Consider the following 24,000-nt stretch of genomic DNA (forward strand, 5'->3'; position numbering starts at 1 on the left):
ATGCAACTTTGGGGTTAGGGGAGCAGATTGAGGTGGTCTGGATGGAGGAGGAAGGGCAGGGGTGGACTGAGATAGTGCAGAGGGGTTGTAGCTTAGAGATGTAGAGACAGGCCCAGAGAGGGCAAGGAGTACACACAGCCAGGCTGGAGTCTCGAAGTCCTGGCTCAGGGAAGAGGGAAGGGGGAAGGCGCGATGCTCTACCTGCCCTTGGGGAACAGCAGCCCTGGCTGCGAAGCATCTAGCCTTCCATTCTGTGTCCCTGGGAAGGGAAGAGCGCAGAGCTGCCAAAGGCCTGTTCTCAAAGCCCTTGGATGGAAAGGGCCCCACAGGGCTTTCAGTTTTCAAATGGCCTTGGCTCTCTCCCCCTGAGGTGATTCACTGAGCTGCCTGCTGAGAGATGAACAGATGAACAGCAGGGCAAGAGCCCAGCATGAGGTCATCTGGGCCACACTTCCCGCCTGACCCCGGCCCTGGGGCCAAGTTCAGGGAGTTTCCCAAGGCCAGTGAGGAAGGGGGTCATGCCCCGACTACTGCGGAGCTCCAGCCACTGCGAAGGGGATGGAGGTGGGCGGGGTAGGTGCTGTTGGGGTCAGGGCCCGAGAGCCACGAAATGAATCTCAGCTGGGGTAGGAAGCTGAGACCCAGAGAGAGGCCCCAAGACGCTCAGGAAGTCGCAGTGGAAGGCCCTTTGCACCGCACATGAAGGAGCCCCTGAAGCAGTGCTGCCCAGATTTCATCCTCACCGTCTCCAGGTTGGTGCCTATTCCAGCTGTTTCTGTTTTTCCTAGAGACCCACATAACTCAGGCTCTGTCCACTTCTGATTTAAATCTTTGCTGCTGTTGGAACCCATTTCTTTTCCTCTCATCCCCCCCAGGAGAGATGGGCAGAGAAAGACCAACGTGAGCAAAGGAAAAGGAGCCAGGGAAGTTAGCCTCTGCTTCCACTGACCAGGTGGACACAAATCCGTCTTTTCCAAAAAATAACTACAGTTGGAGAAATTCTTCACTTTACAAACGACTGCTCATTTTAGAGCAGACTTTACCATAGGTTTCCATTAAGGCAAAGAGTTCCTGGTGTATTTCGTATGGAATTTGCTTCACAAACCATCTAATTTCATCAGCAAAATGCTATTAACAATTACCATCTATAAGGCACCAAAGGTTTTTAAAAGTATGGCACGTCAGCAAAGTCAGGCCTGCCTGTGGGTTCCTCAAGCTTCAGGGAACCCCAAATCAATTTGGACTATGCCGGCCTCCAATCTGTTCAGATTGGGAGAATTTAACCCCCATTTCATAAAGGGAAAATGGATGTTGGAGTAAAGAATTAGAGCCAAGACCAGGGAAACTGTCAGGCCTCTACTGTGCAGCGGAGGGAGTGCTGGGAAGCTGGTCCTTGCAGAGCTTCTCCTTGCCCACATCCTCCCACCTATTCCCATGGGTCCTGCGGGCTGGGGGCTGCCTAACCAAGTGATTAGCTCCCACTGTGCCAGAGGCCAGTGTGCATTCCAGAAGCAAACCCTCTTCCCCTCTTTCTAAATGCTGTTCAGAAAGCCCAAACCTCAGCGCAATCTGACCTGCCCTCTGCTGGTTCGTGGCAGACGGTATTTTCCAGAGAGTTCCAAATACCTCTGATCCACCTGTTCTACAGCGTGACCATGCCATGCCCCCATGGAGGGTGGAGTCTAATTCCCCTTGTCTTGTTTCTTATTTCTTCCCCCTTGATTGCTTGAACAATAGAGCACAGTGGAAGTGATGCTTGAGGCTGGGTTAGAGAAGGTGACGCAACTTCTGCCAATTTTCCGTAACTTGGGGCTCATGGAAGAAATCCAGACACCTTGAGGCCGACCACCATGCTATGGTGCCTTCTCCACAGGCAAGCCATGTGGAGAAGCCACATGCAGGTGCTCTGGCCAGCGGTCATGGCCCAGGTGGCGGACTTGTGACCGAGTAGCCTTCAGATGATTCCAGTCCGCAGCCGTAGAGCCACTCCCAGCCTTGGGTTCTACCCAGCTGAACCCCAGACAGCGTGGAGCAGAGACTAACCATCCCCACCAGGCCTTTCCAATTCCCAGCCCACAGAGTCTGCGAGCATAATAAATGGTTGTTTGGAGCTGCAAAGTTATGGGGTCATTTGCTCCATGGCCATAATAACCGATTGATACTTCGTTCTCTTCCGTAGCACCCGGTGCAATGGTAATTAATGAACCCACTATCAGGCGATTCCTTCTTGACTGTCTTTCCCATTCAATTCTGAGTTCCAGGAAGACAAGGGATGCTGTCAGGCCCAGCACTGTACTCCTCGGGAGTTGGCCACGGAGACACTCAGTGAATATTTAATGGATGACTGATCTTAACACTGTCCTCAGACTGACCCCTAAACCTGACCTCAGAATGACTCTGGCCCTGCATCCAGACTGACTTTAATCCTGGCCACAGACCAACCTCTAATTCTGGCATCAAAGACCTAACCTTGGCAACAGCCTGAGCACAGCCTCTCGCTCTGGTGCCTGACCACTAAGCCCAGCTTCAGACTGACCCCTAAACTTGACCTCAGAATGACCCCTGGCCTCGCCATGGCCCAGATGGGCTGGCCCCAGCCTGGGTCTCCTGGCTCGCCTTTCCCAGCGTCCCACCTCTCTGTTCCTGCCGCATGGCCCTCCTTTCAGTCGCTTCAAGGAGCAAAGCTCCCTCGGGTGTCAGCACCCCAGCGTACACTTGGCCCGGCCAGGAACACTCTTTCCCTGCTAACTCTGCTCTTTCTTTCAATCTTGCCTAAATGTCACTTCCTTTAGGATCAGCTAATTTAAATGAGACCCTTATACATAGAATTAAGTAGACTGCCTGTGGCCCAATGGCCGGGGGTGGTAGAGATGTTTGTGGTATTTGTTCTATCTATTAAATATTTATACATTAAAAAATAAAAAAATAAATGAGACCCCTCTATAAATGCTGTTGGCATTCTCACACTTTATAACTATAGACGTGTTTGCTATCTGCTCGATGTCTTTCTGTTCCTAGAGACTGGCCTCCTTCTGTGAGTACAGGGACCACATTTGCTTTACTCACCACCCCATGCACAGTATACCCAGTGGGGGCCCTGGCACCTACAAGGGGGCTCCTGGTCAATTGTGAGATGACCGAATGAACCCATGACTGGGTATCCCATCTTCTAGGAAGCCATCCCTGTGGCCCTCCCGGCCCTGGTGGGGCTCCTGGTCTTTCCTGCTCTCTCCCCAGACCCCATGAACAACCAGGTGGGAGCGCTCAGCCAGGAGCTGGGTGATTTTCGTGCCTTCCTGTCTCTCCCACCGGTGTGTGGCCTCCTCCAGCCCCAGGCCCAGCTTCTCCCCTTGGCAGCTCCAGCACGCACAGGCCCGGGCAGCTCAATAAATGTTGGTTGAACTGTTGAACTAAACCAATCCTTCTCTCCAGCCTCCTTTCTGGCCTCAGCTCTCGACTGATTCATGTGAGGGGCCATCAGGAGCAGCGCTTCAAACAGAGAAGAAACAAACGAAGAAGCCGAGACATCAGCAGTAGGAGACAGGCGGAGACATCCATCTCCTCCTGCCCTCTGTCCTCATCGCCATCCCCCTGAGGGCTGCAGGCAGTCAAAAGTTCAGGCTCCACGTTTTCTGGAAGAGGGAGGGAAATCTGTGTGGGGGGGATAAAAAAAGTCCCCAAACTCAAATCACGCACACAGAACAACAAGCCATAAAACAGAACACCACTGGGAGAAGATGGGGTCACATGGTGGGAATCTGGATTGCAAGGGGGGGGGGGGTGGGCGGCACTTGAGAAAACGCAGCCCGCTCAATGGGAACCAGATGGGCTGCGTGTTCTTAAATAGAATCCCAGACTTGCAGCGCTGGCGGGAGCCGGGCCGGGGGGCTTTCCCCTTGGCCCCTTCGTGGGCAAAGGGTACGTGGAGACAGAGGGAGATGGTGGCAGGGCCCGAGGCTGCGACAGAGCTGCATCTAGACCCCGGCTCCTGGCTCCGGGTCAGGGCTCCACTCACCCTGCCACGCTGTCTCCCAGCCTTTTGCCAGGATCTCCAAATTAGAAGCATATCGAGAAGCAATACTATTTCCCCCTTTTCTGGTCTTTCTTCGAATTCCTTCTCTTTGCAGTATAATTTTAGAGGTGCCAGGAAGTCCTCCTTGTTCCAGTATCCCTGTTCCCACCCCCACCCCATCAACAGAACACACGACAAGACCTGTGACGGACCCTGGGGGGCAGGGGCTCGACAGCTCTCTGCTCATGAAATCTTCCCAACGCCTGCGAGGGAGGTGTCGGTCTCTTAGTTCTGCAGGATGGAAGGGAGGATGGGGTCAGATATGCCTTTTTGCCTTTTATTGACCACTTAAGATTTAGTATCTTAACCAGAGATCCTTGTGGCAAAAAAAAAAAAAGCAAAAATAAAGCTGTCCCTGCAGAAACCATTGTGTGAAGACACGAAAGTGGCCTTGCATTCCCTTTCCTCCCTGACCTCTCCTCCCAGGGCAAAGGCATCGCTGGTCTCTTTCCCCCTGAGAAACAGACTCTAGCAATAACCTCCGCGGGGCGCTGCATGTGGCCCTGTGCCCCGAACAGCTCCAGGGGCACCATTTAATGATGTGAATGACAGCGCCAGCCCCCTGCTGAGCCTTCCTGATGCCCACCCAGGCAGGAGGCAGGACCTCAGGCCTCCTCGGGGCATGGTGAGGAATCCCTGCTCCTCTGGGAACTCAGAGAAGTCTGTGTCTCCTAATAGGAGGGGTAACAAATTAAGCATCCACTTAGACATTTGAAATCTTTCCCCTCTGGGTGGCCCTGGGGCTGGAAACCCTTCCTTTTTAATCCTTCCAGGGGTGAGAGTGTCACCAACAACCAGTCACTCAGTCGTCCAACCAGTGGTGGCCAGCACCTTGCAGTGCGCTCCTGAATTGTAGGCGAACGAGCTGCGGACACGGGGAGGGTGTCCTGACAGAGGAAGAGCCAGAGCAGAAAGGCCCGGAGGGGAAAGGGCTGGAATACACGGGGGCTGATGCGGCAGTAGCACAGGGAGGGAGGAGGAGGGCAGCAGGAGAATCAGGAGGTGTGAGCTTGAAGCAGGGACCGACCCCAGAAGAGTCTGGAAGGCCGTGGCCGGGAGTCTGGTTTCTATTTGTAGCGTGGTGGGGAAACCTTTGAAAGGCTGTAAGCAGGGAAGTGGCACGACTGACACTTTTGCCGCATCACTCTGGTTGGAGTGGGTTAGAGGGAACAGAAGTGGAGCGGAGCGTCAAGAGAGGAGACTATTGCAGGGGTCCAGTGGGGGGAAGAAGGTGGCCTGGACAAGGGCACTGTCGGTTAGATGGAGAGAAGGGGATAGATTTGAATATAGGTTGGAGAAAGGCTCCTGGAGTTCTCGTGGGATTGGATGTGGGTGTGAGGGGCGAGGAGGGTCCTAACTGTGGAGCCTGTATAAGCAGCGGAGCTGGAGGGGTCATTCGCCGGGACAGGAAGTTTGCCTCCTTTCCTAACCCCCCGCCCCTGACTGCTGCAACCCGTGACTCCAGCAAGTGAGTCACACGTGCTGTGGCCTCTCTCTGCTCCCTTCCTTGCAAAACAGATGGCGAGAGAAGGAAGAAGGCCAAGCCTCCGCGGCTGTGACTGTACTTTCCACTTTTAGCTCAGCAGTTGGGAGCCCATGGCCTTGCCATTCCTTGCCTCCCACTCCTGGTTCTCCCAGCCCTGCTCTAAATCAAATTCGCCTCAGAATTATTTGTTGAGCACCTGCTGTGGCTCAGCCACATAAAGGCACCGTGGGCTAAATAGGAGAAGAAGCACATGGGGTCCAGCCGTCATGGCGTGGGGACAGCCAGGGGCAGGGGCAGAGAAGGGCCCGAGCAGCCAGGGAGGCCTTCCTGGAGGAGGCAGGTGTTTGGCTTGGCATGAGGGATGGCTACAAGCTGGCTGGTAGAGAGACCAGGAGGGGAATCCCCATGAAATTACTTTCATGGGAGAGAAAAAGAGTCCTAGAAAGCTGTGGACACTTATTTGAGGTCAAACAGTGGGACTTGGAGGAAGAGTCAGCAGTTCGGATGAGCCCCTGAGTCAGGGAAAGGCCAGCACCAGCTGCATGGCTTTCTCTCTCCCTCTGTCTCTCTGTCTGTCTGTCTCTCTGTCTCTCTCTCACACACGCACGCATGCATGCACGCACATACCCACATGCATACTTCCAGGAGGCCACTTCTGACCTCTCACCTCTGGCTTATTTCTCCCTCCTCCCTGATGGGGTGGAAAGAAGGAAGGAGACGGGCCATCATCTGTCCACTTCCCTGCCTCACCATCCCAGACCACCCCCAGAGAGCCAGCTAAGAGGCTTTTGAAGACAGCCATTTGCTGACCTTCTGTCCTGAACTTCCCCACATGGCAGGTCAGCTGGTCCATGCCTCTAGAAAGCTCCAGAGGTTCTCAAGGTGTGGACCCCAGATCAGCAGCGACAGCGTCAACCTGGGAACTCGTTAGAAACGAACATTCTCGGGCCCTACCCCAGACCTGCTGAATCAGAAACTCTGAGGGTGGGGCCTCAGAATCTGTTTTCACAAGTCCTCCCCCCGGGGAATCGGGGGCATGCTCAAGTCTAAGAACCTCGCTGTCCTGGGACAAAACTTTCCCAGAAAGCAGAGATGTAGCTCTTCTGCTGCCGCCCCGAGAGGAAGCTCCCACTCGGCCCCTCCAGGGTCTAACCCTGCTCCTCCCCAGAAGTCGTTTCCGCCCATATGGACTCTTTAGCTCTTCAAGTTTACGGCCCACTCCCACCCGACCAGGGGCTGTGGGAGTGAAGACCAGGTGGCTGCATCTGCCGCCTTCTCACCCTCCCACCCCACCCAGCCTGTTCTGCCACATTAATGCAGTGTCCTCAGAGAAGCCAGAGTCATCCATGGAGAACATTCTAAGCAGCAGAATAAGTGGCTTGGCTTGTGAAAAGGAAGGAGGGTACCCCAATGGCCCTGTTCCAGTGCAGTTTACCCGGCTCCCACTTCTTCCCCAGAACGCTCTCCCTTGCAGAGGGCCCACACCAAGCCGTTGGCACGCTGCTTGGCTCCTGTAGATGAAAGATGAAAGGCTGGTGTGCATTGCAGACAAAATCATTTGCCTGCTGGCTGCTTCCTGGGATGGGACAGTTTCATTGCCCCTAGGGAGCTCATATGACAATGTTACCTCCAACCAGGGGCCCCTGTTTTCTTTAAAACTACAAGCAGGAATCATCCGCTGAACAGTTACCCCTTCACGGAGCTCCTGTTTGGGGGGGCTCTCGGCTGAGCCCTGCGGGGGGCACTGGCTGGGGTGGGGGTCTTTGTTGCTGTACTGGGCAGGGCCAGAGAGAAGGGGTCACGAGCCACACAGGCAGAGAAGGCTGTGTGGGTGAGCACGCACGGTCCAGCCAGCCCCTGTTGGCAGAAGGGAGAACTGGGGGGTCTAGCCCAAGTTCCATTACCAACAGACTGAGTGGCACTGGGGGAGTCAGCTTCTTCGGGCCTCAGTTTACTTGACAGACAAATGGGAACAATATTAGCTCTGTCCCCCCCTCAGGACCATCATGTTATCCAAATGAGCTACCGTCTAAAATGGCCTTGAAAATATTGATACGTAAAGCAAGGCATCGTATTCACAACAAGGTCATTGCCTCTTCCACGCAGGCTGAGACTGCGGCTTTCCCACGTTTTATATTCCCCAGGGCACCTGATCCCACGTGTGGCAGGTGGTCAATCAATGCTTGTCGAATGGATGAAATAGAAGACACAGTCCCTGTCTCCATGGAATTGAAGATCTAGCTGGTGGACGGTGGTGGGGATGAGAAACACACAGTGGAAGAAAATTAAGAAGAGTAGAGAAGCCCGTGTTAGCGCTGACATGTCTAATTTAGAATTTGTTGACGCTTTCGCAGGGCCAGAGAGGAATTGGACCCTGCTGATTGGAACGTGCGCTGAGCAAACTCCTAGTGGGAACGAGATAATGATAACAGGAGTTCCCGGGCCTCCGAGTGCGGGGTGTGTTCCAGATGGCAGAGGGAGCTCTGTGCCCTTCGGCAACACCCAGTTGCAAGGGAGCAGTTAGCAGGCCAATCACAAGTGAACTCTGACCTCATCTCTGAAGAAGCCACCACCTTTCCTTGACCATGTTTTGTTAATGGCTGTTCAGGGTGACTTCATGCATTTAAGGAACATAAAATTTTATTTTGTTAAGACTAGACCGTTACTGGCCTCCCTCTGCCTCCTCCCAAGCATCTCAGATCCATTCACAGTTTTCAAATAGACTTGGTGACAAGGAGCCTGCAACCCATTCTAGCTCATCTTCCCTGGACAGGGGGACGTGGGCTCGCTTGGCAGCAATCAGGGGGGCTCGTGGGCCTGGCAGACAGCTCTTGTCTCTTGGGATTTGAGCCAGCCACTGGCCCTTTCTGGGCTACAGTTGCCCCAATAAAATGAGGAGGTTGGATCAAATGAACCTCGAGGTAGGTGCCTGCTGCGTTGGACTCCCTAGCTCTGAGGATTGCCCAGCCCTGGAGCAGTGTGAGAACACAATGGCTCCTCTCCTGGCCACTGCCTCCTGCTGCCTGGCTGGTGCTCTGGCTGGGAGGCGATGTGGGCTCCACGGGCTAGAGGCAGAGGTGGCCCGGGTTGTTTTGTCCATCCTTCTTGGTCCCAGATGCTTGGGCTAGGCTCCTAGTGGAAAGGGCCTCAGATGGGAGGAGTGTCCAGTTAAGCCCTGCCAACAGGGGTGGGAAAGAGCACAGGTCAATGCATGAGCACCCCTGTGGCAGCGGGAAGGTGAGAGCTCAGGTCCCTGCTGGAGAGAGGGGTGCCGTGGGTAGCGTGGAGATACAGCTCTAGGGAGAGGGGCTCAGTCTTAACTGGTAAGAGGGAGTCATGGCTGGCTGTGATCGAGGTCCTGTGCACTGGTCTGCAGCCACTCCAGTGAGACAGGCTAGAGCCCACAGGCTCTAGGTGGGAGACCTGGGGGACCGGCTGGCTGCAGAGGTTCAGCCCCAAGGGCCATGGGGCAGACAGTGGACTAGCAGAGCTGGAAATCCTTCTAAGATCAGAAGTGCTAACTAGGGGCAGTGAGAGGGGCCCTGGAGAGACCCCTCTGCCCATAAATATCTCAGATAATAGAGATTCAGTAACCCCTGACCCCAGCCTGAGTCCCACAAGGCAGCTACAACTCTACAGAATCCTCACACAGCCGCCAGCACTGTCGTTATTATCCTCATCTTGTGAATGAAAAACCCCCAACCGGAGGAACTGGCAACATAGCTGGAGGTCACAGGCTGGGAAGGGGCTGAGGCCGGTTTTGGAACCCCGCTTGTCTGACTCCAGAGCCCCTGCTCTATCCATAGTACTACCCCCCATCCCCATGCCTGCAATGGCCGCCACCTCCAGGCCCAGAGCTGGCTCCTGGGGAAGGTGCAGGCACCCGCTGGGCACAGGGTCTTGTCTCACACCCCAGCCCTGGAGGGCAGCTGGGCCTGATCTGTGGAGGGGGTGGGTGTGGTCCTGGCAGACTCCACTGTGGAGTTTCTGGGTCTAAGTGGCAGGGGAAGGCTGGGTGACATCCTGCCCTAAACACACCCCGTGTTTTCTGCCCAGAAAGCCCTTATTCGGACGCTTTTTCTCTGCCAGTACTGCCACTTTCTGGCTGGGTTTCCAGTCAAGTCTCCTCACATATCTTCACACCTCCATTTCCTCATCAATAAACTGGGGCTAATAACAGTATCGCGTGGTTGTGAGCGAATAAATGGAACAATATAGGCTGAAGTCAGTGGACTGCTTTATTCCGGAAGCCTTATCTGCAGACTTCTTCCCATTTCCCCTTGTTCACCTGTTACGCATTCCACTCATCTTTCAAAGCCCAGTGTAAGTGCCTCTCATCCCTCTTGGCAGAATCTGTTTCCCTGATTTCTGTCCTGCTAGAAGCTTGGTAACAGCTTTATTGCATGATCTATCGTGGTCTGGCTGTAATCAGTTGACGATATGTCTGTCCTTCCAGACAGCGAGCCCCCGAGGGCAGGGGCTGTACTCACCTCATTTGTTTGCTCCTCCCTGGCTCAGGAGGGGGCAGCTGTTAGGAGAGCTCTCAGCAGTCCCCAGACACATGCCCTCGGGCCATACCCACTCAGGCTCCCTCCTCTCAAAGGAGAGGCCTCTGGTCTCAACACTTGGCTTCCTTAAGACTTCCTCATCTCTCAGCCTCCACGACCTGCTTCCTGACTCCCAGGCCACCTGTGACCCCAGCTGCTATTCTTTATTTTGCTGACTTTTTCAGTGCCTGATAATGCAGAGTCCACCGCCTTTATCTAGAAACGAATTTCTCCTTTTGGCAGTGTCATTATTTTCCTAGGTTTTTCCTTGTTCCGGCCGGTCTTTTTCTCTATCCTTCATAACAAAGATGGATATTCATAACACTTCAAAGTGATTCCAACTCAAGGCAGTTCTGAGAAAGGTTGCCCTCCATGGACCTTCCACATGGTTGTCCTTCTACCATGTCTGCATGTGCTTCTGCTTTTCTGCTGTCAAGTTAACAGATCTAGATGAGCTGACAGCAAATGCAATCACACTGAGCCATCAACATAGAGGGAAAGACAATGTCAATGTGTTTATATCCACAGAATGGCAGAGATGCTAATGTGTTCTCCAAACCTCACTTCCTCTGCCTCCTGGACCAGGCATCTCCCACCTCCCTTGCAGGGACTAAATTCTGGCCAATGGGATAAGAGCAGAAGTGATAGACGGCACTCCAGGCCTGGCCCTGAGAACCTCCCCTACAATATTCCATCCTGGCTGGATATGGAGAATCCAGCAGAAAGCTCTGGAACTACGGAGTTGACAGATTCCAGGTCCCTGAATCACAATAGGAGGAGAGTCACCCAATCAGCAGTACTTGCGTTGGATTGCTACAGTAGAGAGAAACAAACTCTAATTTATGTTAAGCCATTTCAACTTGGGTTACCCTACCCTGATTACTACAACCCCAAGTGTAGTTATGCAGCTTACACAGATATTTATATCAAGAATATAAGTATAAATAGCTAAGGAAATCAAGATGGGGGCAAAACAGATTAGGGAGGTAAGATGAAGTCGAGGGTAAAAGAAAGTTGACAAGGTCTAGAGGTCTAGAGACAAAGGCTCTGAGCAGGTAGCTTCCAAGTGAGTTAACTCCAAAGCCAATGCGTATATGAAAAGATGCTCCTGAGTAATTAGGGAAATGCAGTTTAAAGAAAGAATGACATAATCACTCCTCCTTCGAGGAAATACGAAATTCCTCATCTTGGCAAAAACTAAACATTGTGATGATACCCAGTGTTGGTGAAGAGAGGGAGAAACAGCAACTCTGGGTCTCTTGATGGGCATGTTAATAACTCCAACCTCCTTAGACAGTAATTTGACAATATCTAGTAAAGTTGAAGATGAGCACCTCTACAGAAACTCTCACACATGCACAACTGATACAGAAGGGATGTTAATTTGCCTCTGATCTTCCTACCAGCCAACGCAAAGAGGAGCAGATGATTAATTACAAGATTCTCAATGCCCATATAATAATAAAAGGCTCTGGGTTTTTGGCCATGAAGTTGGAGAAAATTTTCTCCTCTGAATTGCTCCTGGGAGCAATGTGTACTTTAATAAACAAGATCTTGTGCAACCTTCCCATAAAAAATAGTAAATTGCATACAACTTACTAAGTTTCAAAGCACATATACAGTAATATGAAACTTAATATTGATTATAGGAATGGAATTCAAGCTGAGGCCCAAAAGACAATTCAGTAACAGCCGTTATAGGAGAGTTCAAAGCCATGTGGTCCAAGTATGAGCTCTCCTGTAGCTTAGGATAGCCTGGCTTCATTCAAGAATAAGATACTTAATATCACCAGGAACCCTCCCTCCCTGCCCCCATGATGACTATTCCTCCAAAGCAGGCGTTTGAATAGAGCTGAGTAACAGAGAGTTCAGGTTACAATATCAGGCAAGCAACCAGAGTGAAAATATCCTCTACTATTGATTTAAGACATGACTATGAGCTTTGTTGATGACATAAGCAAGAAAATGGCTGTCTTTTCATGAAAATGAAGGAGTCCTCACTGGGAACAGTAGCTAGCTAGATAGGCCCCAAATCCAGAGGTGTGTAGAGGGGGTATAGGTAAATAAGGGAAAATGATATCAAGAAATCACTTAACCACAAGCTATGGCTGGTTCTTGATCACAAACTTTTGATAGGAGCTTCCTTGTGGCCTAAAGGAAAATGGACAGTGACAGTATGCAGTTCTATCTTATATTGCTTCTCTGTGGGAGTTCATTGACATTTGTTCTGAAAGGTCCAGGTCATGGTCCACATGCCCAGTTTTGTGGTTCAGGAGCAAAGCTGGGAGCCCCTGGAGGAGCGAGTACTTGCCTTGTCCCTTAGCCCAGTCTTTCTGGTGATCATGGCAAAATCTGCACACCTGAACCAAATGTTTGGTCCCGAGCAAGGAGGGGCCTCAAAATCAGTCCTCCTTTATCCCATTTCGCAAAGGGACTCTGTCAGATGGTTACTCCTGGGACTCCCAGCGTCGTAGGGTGGTCATAGAGGTTCTCAGGACATACCTGAGCCTTACTAAAACCACACAATTGGCCCCAAAGTGACTCCTGTCTAGGAGTTAAAGGCCAGGACTGTGGGACCCAAACTGGGAAGAGGATACATGGTTTTCAGCTATTGCCTGTGTTGGGTAGAATAGTGTGATGGGCCTCAATGAGGGGATCATTGTCGTCCCAGATTTGAAGCTTACAGAAGAGGATCTTCCACCTCTTGCTAAGCTTGAAAGCAGCTGGCTGATAGGTCTGACACTTAGAGCAGAGGAGCTGCCCCTTCAGTGGTGACCCAAGACCCTGCTTTGGGTTCAGCCTTTGTTACCTACCCAGGAATAGGCAGTTTGCAGGAATTTGGACCCGCAGCTTAGGGCAAAAGTTTAAGAGCTCTGGGAGCAAAGAGACCCGTCAGTTGCATTCCTCAGCTCTAGGAGGCAATCTTTAATCCATGACGTCGCCAGGTGAAAAGGATGATTTTGGGCTCCACCCAGATGCCTTTTGCGGTTCTTTGTGCCCATCCCCCAGCTCTTGTGAGCTTCACTCCTAAGAGTTTGCACCTTTGAAGGCTACTGTTGGGTCACTAGAGCCACTTCACCTAGACTCCTGCAGATCTAGAAATGCTGAGTTTCTCTCTCCCTGGGGCAGACTGAAGCTACTGCCTAATTGCTGGAGGAATATCTCCTTATCTCTGTGGGGAGAAACTCTGTGATGTAATTTATGCCCCAGAGCTCCTTGCAGGGTCAGGTAGAGCCTGGGACTTCACCTGAAATCACACTGTTACTGAGCGTCTCCCCATCTCTGTCCTGCTTCCCCCACTTCCTTTGCTGGTTTTTCTCCTGGGAACATTTCCTTGATGAATCACTTGTACATGAATCCCCATCTCAGGTTCCGCTCCCGGGAGACAGCAGGTCCGCTAAGGGGGCTTTCTGGGGCCTGATGCGGAACGGAGGAGGAGACCTGGGCCTGCACTGACTTGTCCCCCGACACCTCATTCCTCTCGCTCCGCCTGGGTCAAGGGCAGCAGAGTCCTGGGGTCTCTATTCATTGTCAGCCTTTCACGATGCAGCCAAGGACCTCCTCCAAGACCTGTGACAACTGGCTGTATGTCGAGGCTTTTGAGAAACGTGTTGCTCATCCAGTGACTGAGATGCAGTGCATTCTGACCTCCTCCACCTTGCTCCTCCGGGGCTGCCCTTGTAGGCTTGCCAGGGGACTTCTGGCTTCCCAGAGAACCTCGTAAAACAAGAATTTTATAGCCAGAGTCTCTGCTGTCCAGATCAGGGAAGTCAGACAGACATCAAGCAGCCCCACTGGTGCTGTGTGGCCACAGGGAAAGCACCACCCAGAGACGCGGCAGTGACTATGCGTCCACCCCTCAGACCTCAGGGTGGTCCCAGCCCTCCCAATGTCTTCACAACCGCCCGACTGGACCTGTCCAGGTTCCCCAGAGTTTATCTGAGGCCACCTATGTGCAGGGGGAGTTTGTGGGTAGACAGGCTCCCTTTTGGAACCCTCTAGAACGCCCACGTCACAGATATGGCAGTTGCATCATCAAAGACACCAGCCCTTTGGCTGAACTGCGAGCCCATTTCCCATCAACGTGTGTGATGGGCTGTGTTGAGCAATAACGTGTCAGTTGGATCGGATGGCCCCCTTTAGTCCCGATGACTTTCCCAGACGTGTGGCCCATGGAGAGGCAGTCTTCGAAGACAGCTTGCCTGCAGATGGGGCCCAGCCCGGGCCTATTTGCCAGTATTCCTGGCATCCAGGTCACTTCCAATTAGCACGGCAATCAGTAGTGGGCTGGATGGGGAAGCTGGGACCCCGCGCCAGAGGAGCCTCCCCTGAGTCGCAGCAAAGGAACACAGATGGTGAAACTGGTCCTGTAGGGCTCAGTCAGGTGCCTGATATTCTCCAGGGGCAAGGCAGCCGGCCTCCAGCAGGTCACCTTGTCAGCCATTGGCCGGTAAAAGCCAAAAATCCAGGGTTCTTACAAAGAGCATCAGCTTGGAAAGAAGGGCCTGGGGCTCCACTTGGAGCTCCTCCCACATTCTAACCCCACCCACTCCCTGCCTTTCTCCCAGCTGGGCACAGCCCTCCATCTCACATCCAGAAGCACCTTCCCTCCCGTCTCAGAGGAAAAGTGTCTAGCATGCTCTCCAGGGCTGCAGAGGGCTTCTGCTCTGAGAACGAGCCCTCTGCTGACTTCTCTGAGACCATGTCCCAGCACTTAGTTTTGTGATCCCATGTCAGTTATTGTTCAGCCTGTGATGTTAATCCCACCCTCAGAGTGACACAGAGGACTGGCCCGCTCCACCTGCCGCTGAGGTCTGGCCTCTGCTCTGTCCCCTCATGCCACAAAGGCCATCCACGTCCTCTGCAACCAGAGACGGAGGCGTCTCAGTTGTCAGTGTGGTGTTCTCTCTCAGCCTAGGAGGCTGTTCGTCGTGTCCCCCTTCTTGACACCACCTTCGCTGTCCCCCCTCCCCCTGGCCGTGCCTTCTCCAGTCTTTTGCAGGCCCTTCGTCCTCTGCCTGTAGCCTGGGCCCCTCTCTCCTCACTCTTCTCACTCTCCCTGGAGAGGTATGGCTGGGCTGTTGCCTGGTGCCAGTGACCATCTCTGTGCTGGTGACCCCTGTTGCCCCTTCCTGATGGTGTCCCTACTGGACATCTCCCTGGGAATGCGGCAAAGTCTCGGCCAGCTCACTTGCCCCAAACTAAACCCATCTTATCCCCGCTTTCCCCCAAACCTGCTCTTCCTTACTAAACTCATCACGTTTTGCACCCACCTGCTTCTCTTCCTCCAGCACTTCCCATCACAGCCAACAGCATCACTGGCTATGTAGGCGCTCACACCAGAAACTGGAGCACCACCCCACTCCTTGCCCTTTCACTCCTTGGCCCTGTGTGGGGCCCTGTTGGGTTTCTCTACACGTGACTTGTTAGTTCTGTCTCTTGTCTCTGTGGCCAGGGCCTAGGCTCTGCTCAGACCTCATCATCTCCTTCCAGCCCCCTCCTGGAGTGCTTTTGCCTTGGAGTGCCAGGAACAGGAGGGAGAATGAGGGCAGGGCTGGGGATGGGCCACAAGCCTAGCTCCTTGCCAGGAGGATCTGAAGCCATATGGCTGGACCTAGGTTAAGGTCTGTCAAGAGTGACGGGAGCCTTCCCTTGTTGGCTGTGTGTGTCCAGAAGCCTCTCACCCAGGCAGACTCAGTCCTGGGGGCATCTTCACTCCACGGCCATGCAAAGCTCCATCTGCAGAGACTTGTCTGGTGGGTGGAGTAGGGGGTGGAAGTGCCCCAGCTGTGACCTCATCTGGCTGTACACTGCCTGCACCACGCTCCGGCAGCCCCTGTGCCTCCCCACGGCGTGGAAAGCTCTGCTCTGCCTGCCCCAGGACAGCAGCCCCTCAACAGCACAGCCCCCTCCCCAGATCATTGTCTCCTAGCCCAGTCACTCTGGAGTCTCCAAGTTTATTGTTTTAAAAATCCTGAACCACCCTGACCCAAACACCACATGTCCGACTTGGGGAAAAGCCTCTTTTGCACCCTCACTCCCAAATGAGGAAAAGTGGGACCTCAGGCGTGTAACGAGACCCCCTGGACCCTCAGAGGGGCTGCCTGTGGTGGTTTATTTCGGGGAAACTGCCTTGCTCCCCGCAAACCCTCTGACTTGGTGCAAAGGCAAGGCACTCCCGGGAATTCTTCATTTCTCTGGGGCAGATGCCGCTACAGGCTGAGAAGTCCCATCGGTTTATCAGCAGCTATGACTAGCCCCGCGGAGAAAATGGACAGTGGCCTGAGGGGTATGCGTGTGTCAAGGGGAGGCATGGAAAGGCAGGGGAGCACCCCTGGGGACCTGCAGGCTGAGGGGAGTGCCGTGTGGACACATCGGGGCCCCTGGGAAGTCGGGGTGCTGGAGAGAATCCCTGGGCCTGGCCGGCTTCGGGAACCCAGCGTGGTGGCCTGGGGGAGGGGTGGGGGCCGGTGGGAGAGAGGCTTTCAGACTTTCAGGGAACGTAAATTTTACCCCCGGCTACTTTCTCTGGGATTTATTTCTCGGTGAACTTGAGACTTTGCCTAATTACGTTTGGGTCTCTTTCAAAGCACATAAATTGCATCCAGTTCTTCTGCCTCCTTCTTAGGAATAAATTGTCCCCGTGCGAGGAGGGGTCCGGGGGAGAGAGTGAGACTTTATTAATTCGACACAGAACTCTGTTCCCCTGCCCTCCCCTCTGCCCCCTGTTGAATAATAAAATAATGAAGATTTGACTTGGACCAGGATGTGTGGATAAATATATTGGTGACATGAATGGGAAGGGATTTACTACATAAACAGGAGACTTCATCAATTTAAACCCGGCCTCCTTTCAATGGGCATAAATTACATTTTCTTTTCCTACCAGTTGCTGTTGTGTGTTTTTTTTTTTTAAGAAACTGGATTTATCGGAATTGAGATTTCAGTAATTTATTTCATGAAGCCTCATGCTTCCTCTTTCTGCCCAACTCATTAAAGACAGGTTTTCTTCTAGCCACCCTTCTCGGGTCTCCCCCATCTCAGGCCCAGAGCAGCTCTGCGGCCTGCTGGGACTTTGTGGTGAGCGGTGGCCTGCAGTGTGGGCTGTCTCGTTGGGCCTTGAGAGACGTTCATGCCTCTACTGCCTCTAGAGCCATTCAGTCCACCTTAAGAAGGTTGCTGCAACAGGGCGTCCAGCCCAGAAGCAGAAGAAGGTCCCTTTGCAGGCCCTGAGGACGGCCTAGGATGATCTCGGCTTGTCCCAGGATGGGTCAGCAGGCAACGGCAGAGAGATTGTGCCAACAGGATTGCTGGAAGAGGTTTGGGTGTGCTTGGCCAGGAGTCCCAGGTGAGGTGGGGTGGGAGGGGCACAGAGAGTGCTAGAAGCTTCCATCAAAGACCAGTGGCAGAATGCTCACGGCACAAGAATTGATTTCAGCGTCCAATTTATATAGACTCCCTTCTTTCCCCTCTTCCCCCTTCTTCTGCTGCTTTCTCTTAGCAAAATGGGCGTTCAGAGCAGCAATAACGAAAATGTTTGGTTGGAGCAGGAAAGGTAGCTGGAAACTGATCTGGTCTGACAGTAGACCATGTGGCCTTTGGAGTCTGACCCGGATTTTTCTGCATCTTTGCTGGCCTGTCAAGGTTACCTCCAGCCTGGGAATTGCATGTATGGAGCCTCCTATCTGCCTTGCCGCAGGAATCTCCCCTCCAACTGAGTGCTGAAAGTCTTGAATATTCTCATTGACTTAAAGTGCTAAGAAACTCACTATGTTGACACTCCTCAGATATACGGATGGCAAAGAAGTGTAGCTGCCATCTTATTTAGAGAACCTAAAGACAATGACTAACTCAGGGGGGTGACTTATGGGGGGCGTTTGGGGCACTGCAAGAACCAGCCAGTGAGAGATTCCTGTTCACTGACCCTTCCTGACCCTCGAATCCCCCGTGGCAACGGGAAGGGCGCCGCCTCGGCAACGCTGGCCCGGTGGGGGCTTAGGGAGGAGGGGAGACGGATGGAAGACACCACCGCCACCCAAACCCTCGCTCCCATCTCCCGACCCACCCTCTTCCCCAGCCCCTGGATGGGCAGGGGGGCCAGTGGCGGCTCTGCAAGCTGTCATTCACCAGGCCTCTGTCTGGTGCAGGTGTTTCTAATAAGGGCTGCTTCAGGCTTGCTTCATCCAGGAGGATGTTTACAAGAAGGTTTGATGAGAAATTGTCTCCAAATGCTGTCTTGTAAGCAAGACGTTGAGAAGGGATGGGGGTTAGTGCCTCAGGCTGGAAGCAAGCAGGGCTCCTGGAATGGGGCCTGGCCAGTGTGCCCCCCACCCCCAGTCCTCTTGGCCAGGACTGGCAGGCTGGGGCCTGGGCAGGTCTGGGCCCACTGCCAAGGGTGCTGTGTGCCATGGGGGTTGGGTTTCAATAAACAAAAGCAATAATGTTGGAAGAGCCTGTACCCTAAACAGAGACTGGGGCATCCCAATATTGCTACCCAAGCCCTAAGGCCTTTTCTCTGATCCTGTGATCTTTCTTCAGCCCCTCCTCCTGCCCCAGGTTGGGGGCAGGCAATCACAGGTTCTATGACCATCAGAATGAACAACCCACACATCATTAAGGAGCATCTTTTTGGAGAAGCCCAGAGAAGGAGGGGAGGTATGCTGTATCCAAGCCTTCACACACAGAATCTTCTAGTGTGATTAAACCCTCTGGGAGGAAGGTAGGGGATGCGCAGCAGAGGTGGCAAACTGTTCCTGCAAGGGCTGGAGAGTAAATATTTTTGGCTTTGGACCCCATATTGTTTCTGCTGCAACTACTCAAGTCTGTCACCGTTGGGTGAAGGCAGCCATAGGTAACAGGTAATTGAGAGGACGTGGCTGGATCTGATCCACCTGTAGTAGGTTGCTGACCCCTGACGCATAGCATCAAATGCGTCCCAGGGAGGTGAAGTGATCAGCTGACATCACACAGCTTGTGGGCAAGTGAGCAGGACAGTCACCCAGGCTCCTGACCCCTCGCCCAGCAGGCTGCACAGACTGCCGTGACCCAACGTGGTGTAGTGCCCGAGAGGGTTCCCTGGAGACCCGGACTTGGCATAAGGGAATTATAGCTCATGGAAGAGGTCAGTATGCTCCAAGTTGGAGTGGAATTTGAGACTTAGTCAAGCTAAACGTACAAATGAGAGGAGGAATGTAGCTGCTGGTCTCAGTGTTCCTGGGTAAGAACTGCTGGTACCTTCCCTGGGTCACGGAGCTAGGCCATAAGGAGAACATCAAGGTCCCAGGTCTAGGCGCTGCTGCCCACAGGAGTCTGGAGATGGTACTCGCTCTCTGAGTACCATCTCTGTGTGTGCTGCTTATGTAGGGTCAGAGGCTCCACAGGGCCAGGTTGTATTAGAGAATAGGGTACCGTTGAACTTGGGTGGTCTCTGTGAAGATGGAATTTCAGGTCCCTTCAGGTGTGAGGTTGAAGGGCACAGAGGGAGCCTGGGCTGGCAGTGTTCTGTGGTGGGTTGGTGTGTATACAGGATTTGAAGGTCCTGTGGGGCTGGGGGTTCAGTGCGGTTGGGATAACCAGTGAATAGGGAACAGTGGGTAGGCTTGGGGTTGCTATCAGAGTGCCCTCTGTCTCTGTGGAGGGCAGTGAGGTTTGGCACGGGGTGTTCAGCTCCCAGTCAGGTTGGGGGTGAGTGTGGTGTTTGGCTCTGGGGTCAGCATGTCTTTGCTGGCTTGGGCTGGTGGTAAGAGCACGGAGGGAGTGTGAGAGTCAGTGTATGCTTGAGACATGGTCACTTTGAGGTTAAGTCAAAGTCACTCTTTGTTGGGACTGAGAGTGAGGTGAAGTTCTGTGGTTAAGGATAAGGCCTTGTTTGGGGGTCAGAGTGCCTGGTTTTGGGGTAGCTGGGACTGAGGTCTTTGGTTGAGGTTCATGGCTGGAACTGAGGTCATTGGTTGAAGATCATGAGGTTAATGAGTGCTCAGCTTGGGGCATCTATGCTGGTGGCTCTAACTGGATGGTGGGCACCCATGTGGGGCTTGAGATGGGAGTGACAGGCAGTTATTGGGACTGGGGGTCAGCTTGTGGTTGGAAAGCTGGCTCTGTGTCTTGTTGAGTTGAGAGGGTTAGTGCATGTGCTGTTTGGGACTGGGGAGCTGGTGTGTATTAGGGATTGCAGCACCGTGTGTGGGACTGAGTTCAGAGATAAATGTGTGGGTGGGCTGCGTATTCCAGTGTGGTTGTGTCTGTGGGTCAGTGTGTAGGGAAGGGATGGAACTGAGGCGTCTGTGTGTGGTTGGCATTAGGGGCTCAGCATAGTTTGGGGTCAGTCGTGGTTGAGGATTCAAGATATAGTTGGCCTTGCAGTGTGTGGGTCTTTGCAAGTCATGTTATCAGATTGGAGGAGCAAGGTGCAGGCAGGTTTGGGTGGTCAGTGGGGGTTAGGAACCGGTTGGGCATTTTGAGGTTCAGTTGGAGAAGTCAGGATGTGGAGGAAACTGGGGATGGGGTTGGATGAGTGGTCTCCGGGGAAGACTCCCAGAGGAAGGGAACCCCGTAAGCAGAGGTCCCAAGGCTGCGTTGGCATCAGCTGGTGACTTGGGTGGTGGGTTCCACATGAAGTGGGGTTTAGAGGTCAGCTGGTCGGCATGTGATGATGAGGGTGAGAAAGAGTCATAGGAACTGGTGGAAAGAGTGTATTTGGAGAGTCAGTGCCTTGTTTGGGGTGGAGAGTTCTGGGTGTGGACTTTTGAAACTGGGCTTCTTAGAGCACGCAGAAACCAGGGGATATACTGGGGTCAAGTTTACTTGAATATTTGGGCAAAAACACTGTCATAGGGCTTCCCTGGTGGCACAGTGGTTGAGAGTCTGCCTGCCAATGCAGGGGACGTGGGTTCGTGCCCCCGTCCGGGAGGATCCCATATGCCGTGGAGCGGCTGGGCCCGTGAGCCATGGCCGCTGAGCCTGCGCGTCCGGAGCCTGTGCTCCGCAACGGGAGAGGCCACAGCAGTGAGAGGCCCGCGTACCGCAAAAAAAACCCCACTGTCATAAATTCTACTGTTGCTCTGCCCATACCCCCTTGGTACTCACCATTCCTTATATGCTGATTGCTTTTTGCACCTGCAACTCTGCCTGGGCGCATGGTCTGGCTGTGCAAGCAGGTTTCTTCCTCACCATGCAGGTGCCCTCAGTGACAGCCCAACACTCATGACGGGCAGGAAATGGTGGAGAAATACCCCGGCTTTGGGTCTTCAGCAGGACTGACCCCCTTTCCTAAAGAGTCCCTTGCTCATTAATCCCCCCTGTATGGGCTCCCTTCCTTGCCCTGGCTCGTGGCTTACGTGCCCACTCACCTATGGTGCTTCCTGGGATCACGGCCCAAGTAAACAACTTGCCCTCATATCCTTGTCTTGGGTTTGCTTCTGGGGAACCCAACCTAAGAGAAACATTTATGTAATAAAGCTAACGAAGATATATTATAGAGCGTGAATTCCACATGGTTTTTCAAGATAAAGCAAAACCATGATAGGGAGTGCATGCTCCTGACATTGGGGGCCCCTCTCTCACCTCACCAATAGGGGTTCTAATCTGGGAAACTGGCTGGAAAGCAGAGGGCAAGGGGGGCACGGTGCAGTCCCCAGAGGCCAGCCTCCTGGGTACAGACAGCGCAGAGAAGGGTGGGGCGGGAATTTGGGTGGGGGCTGGAAAGTACTGAGCAGAGCGGTGCCCTTGAGTTTGGGGGTGGGGGTCGGCATGTGGCTGGGGTACAGTAAGGGTGCTGGTGAGATTCCTCTTCTGTTTCTTCTATTATAGGGTCAGTGGCAGACTGAGGTAGCCCAGCCTAATGATCAGTTACGTTGGGGTGGTCTGTGTCCTGATGACTTTGTGGGAATCAATATGGAGTTGCTGTGGGGTGACCAGTTTAGAGCATTATATGCTGAGTGGACAATCAAATCACGCTCAGGATCGGGGGGATCAGCAAGTTACTTAAGTCAGGAGCTGACAATTGTCATGAATTTTGATGGTAGGAAGCCTGTGAAATTTGGGAGTACAGGGAGTCAGGGGGTCAATGTTTGAAGCAGTCAAGGTAGAGATCTAGATTTATCCAAGGGAGTCTGTGAGCACGGCTGCCAATCATAGAGCACCTTTGTGTGGGTTTTTAAAATGCCCCACTCTGAATAAAGACACAGACCTACTAGAGAATGGACTTGAGGATATGGGGAGGGGGAAGGGTAAGCTGGGACAAAGTGAGAGAGTGGCATGGACATATATACACTACCAAACGTAAAATAGATAGCTAGTGGGAAGCAGCCGCATAGCATGGGGAGAGCAGCTCTGTGCTTTGTGACCGCCTGGAGGGGTGGGATAGAGAGGGTGGGAGGGAGGGAGACAAAAGAGGGAAGAGATATGGGAACATATGTATATGTATAACCGATTCACTTTGTTATAAAGCAGAAACTAACACAACACTGTAAAGCAATTATACTCTGATAAAGATGTTAAAAAAAAAAAAATGCCCCACTCTGGGCAGATGTAGCCCTGCCCCAGGGGACAGGTGTGGTGGACAGAATGCGGGTGGATTTCAGCCCTCAATTCTGTCTGCATGGGTGCCTCCGGGCAGTGACCAACCTGCGAGATTCCACACATCAGCCTTAGGGTTGGTTGGGGTCTCTGAGCTGGGGATCCCCACTGACCCCAGCACCCTCCACCCCCCTCCCCAGCGTCTCCTCCAGCTGTCCTGATCTTCCAGAGGAGGCTGAGCAGGTTTCTGCAGCGTGAGCCCCTGCACCCTGTGAGGCTTGGGAGCTGGCTTCCTGGAGTGAGGGTCAGGGTCAGAGTTCGAGTCCTGGCCACGTCGTATATGTGTCAGAATGAGCAATGCCTTTTTAGGTCACATATACTTTGGACTTCAACACTGCTTTATGTAGGCCGTAAAATTAATAGGTGGGAACGAGATTTATGGGCCCCACTGGGCTGTTCTTTGCTTGTTAGGTTAAACACACTGATTTCCTGGTACAAAAGTGCTTGTTAAAATAATCTCCCCTAGCATGTTCAGAGGGGACATATCTGTCTTATTTGGGGGAGGTGGGGAGAAGACCGTGGCGCCCCATCCCTGCCTCCCGAATGGCCCACCTGTCATGGCCTCCCCCAGCCCCAGCTGTGTGTGTGATGGAATGAATGATGATGTTTCTGGGTGGGGGCGGGCGAGGAAAGGAATGTGCCTCTGTGCAGATAATGCCAGAGCCAGACGTGCACTCCCATCACCCGCCCCCTACCCTGAAGAGCCCTAGTCTTTGTTCCTGCCACTGCTTGAGAAGGAAGGCTAGAAGCACGGGGCATGGTGTTGTTGGAGCGGACAGAGGATGTCCGCTTCTGAAGATTCGAATGTCAGAAATGGAAGCGGAGAGGAGAGGCAGGCCCTGCTGCCTGAGCACTTTTCCTCTTCTTCCAGCTGAAGTAGCCTCAGGTGGCACCGTGCTCGCAGGCATATGGGGCTCGACTCTGCATCTCTGCCCGCTGTCCCTCATCTCCTACAACGCCCCGGGGCGGGCCTCCTCTGAATGCCTCAACTACACGAGGGAGTGACTGTCTTAGCATCTCCTGCCCTGATGGGGTATCCCTCTCCCCCTGGGGGTATGATGGTGGGGTCACAGGTAGAGTGGATTATGCAGACTATGTCGGGAACTTCTGACAGGTCCAGGCTGCTGACAGATGTTCAGGGCAGAGCTGGGAGGTGGGCCTGGGTGGGGCTTGAGTGGGCCTGATCCAAGTGAGGGCAAGACAGGGCAAGACGCTGCGGGACGCATCTGTGGTGCAGAAGAAGGGCCCAGGCTGAGCCAACACAAGACTGGTGTTTGACCCTCAGGTGTCCCACAAGATGCTCGTTGAACAGTGGCCTG

This window comes from Pseudorca crassidens, chromosome 14, assembly GCF_039906515.1.
Source record: "Pseudorca crassidens isolate mPseCra1 chromosome 14, mPseCra1.hap1, whole genome shotgun sequence".
In the NCBI taxonomy this organism is placed as follows: Eukaryota; Metazoa; Chordata; class Mammalia; order Artiodactyla; family Delphinidae; genus Pseudorca; species Pseudorca crassidens.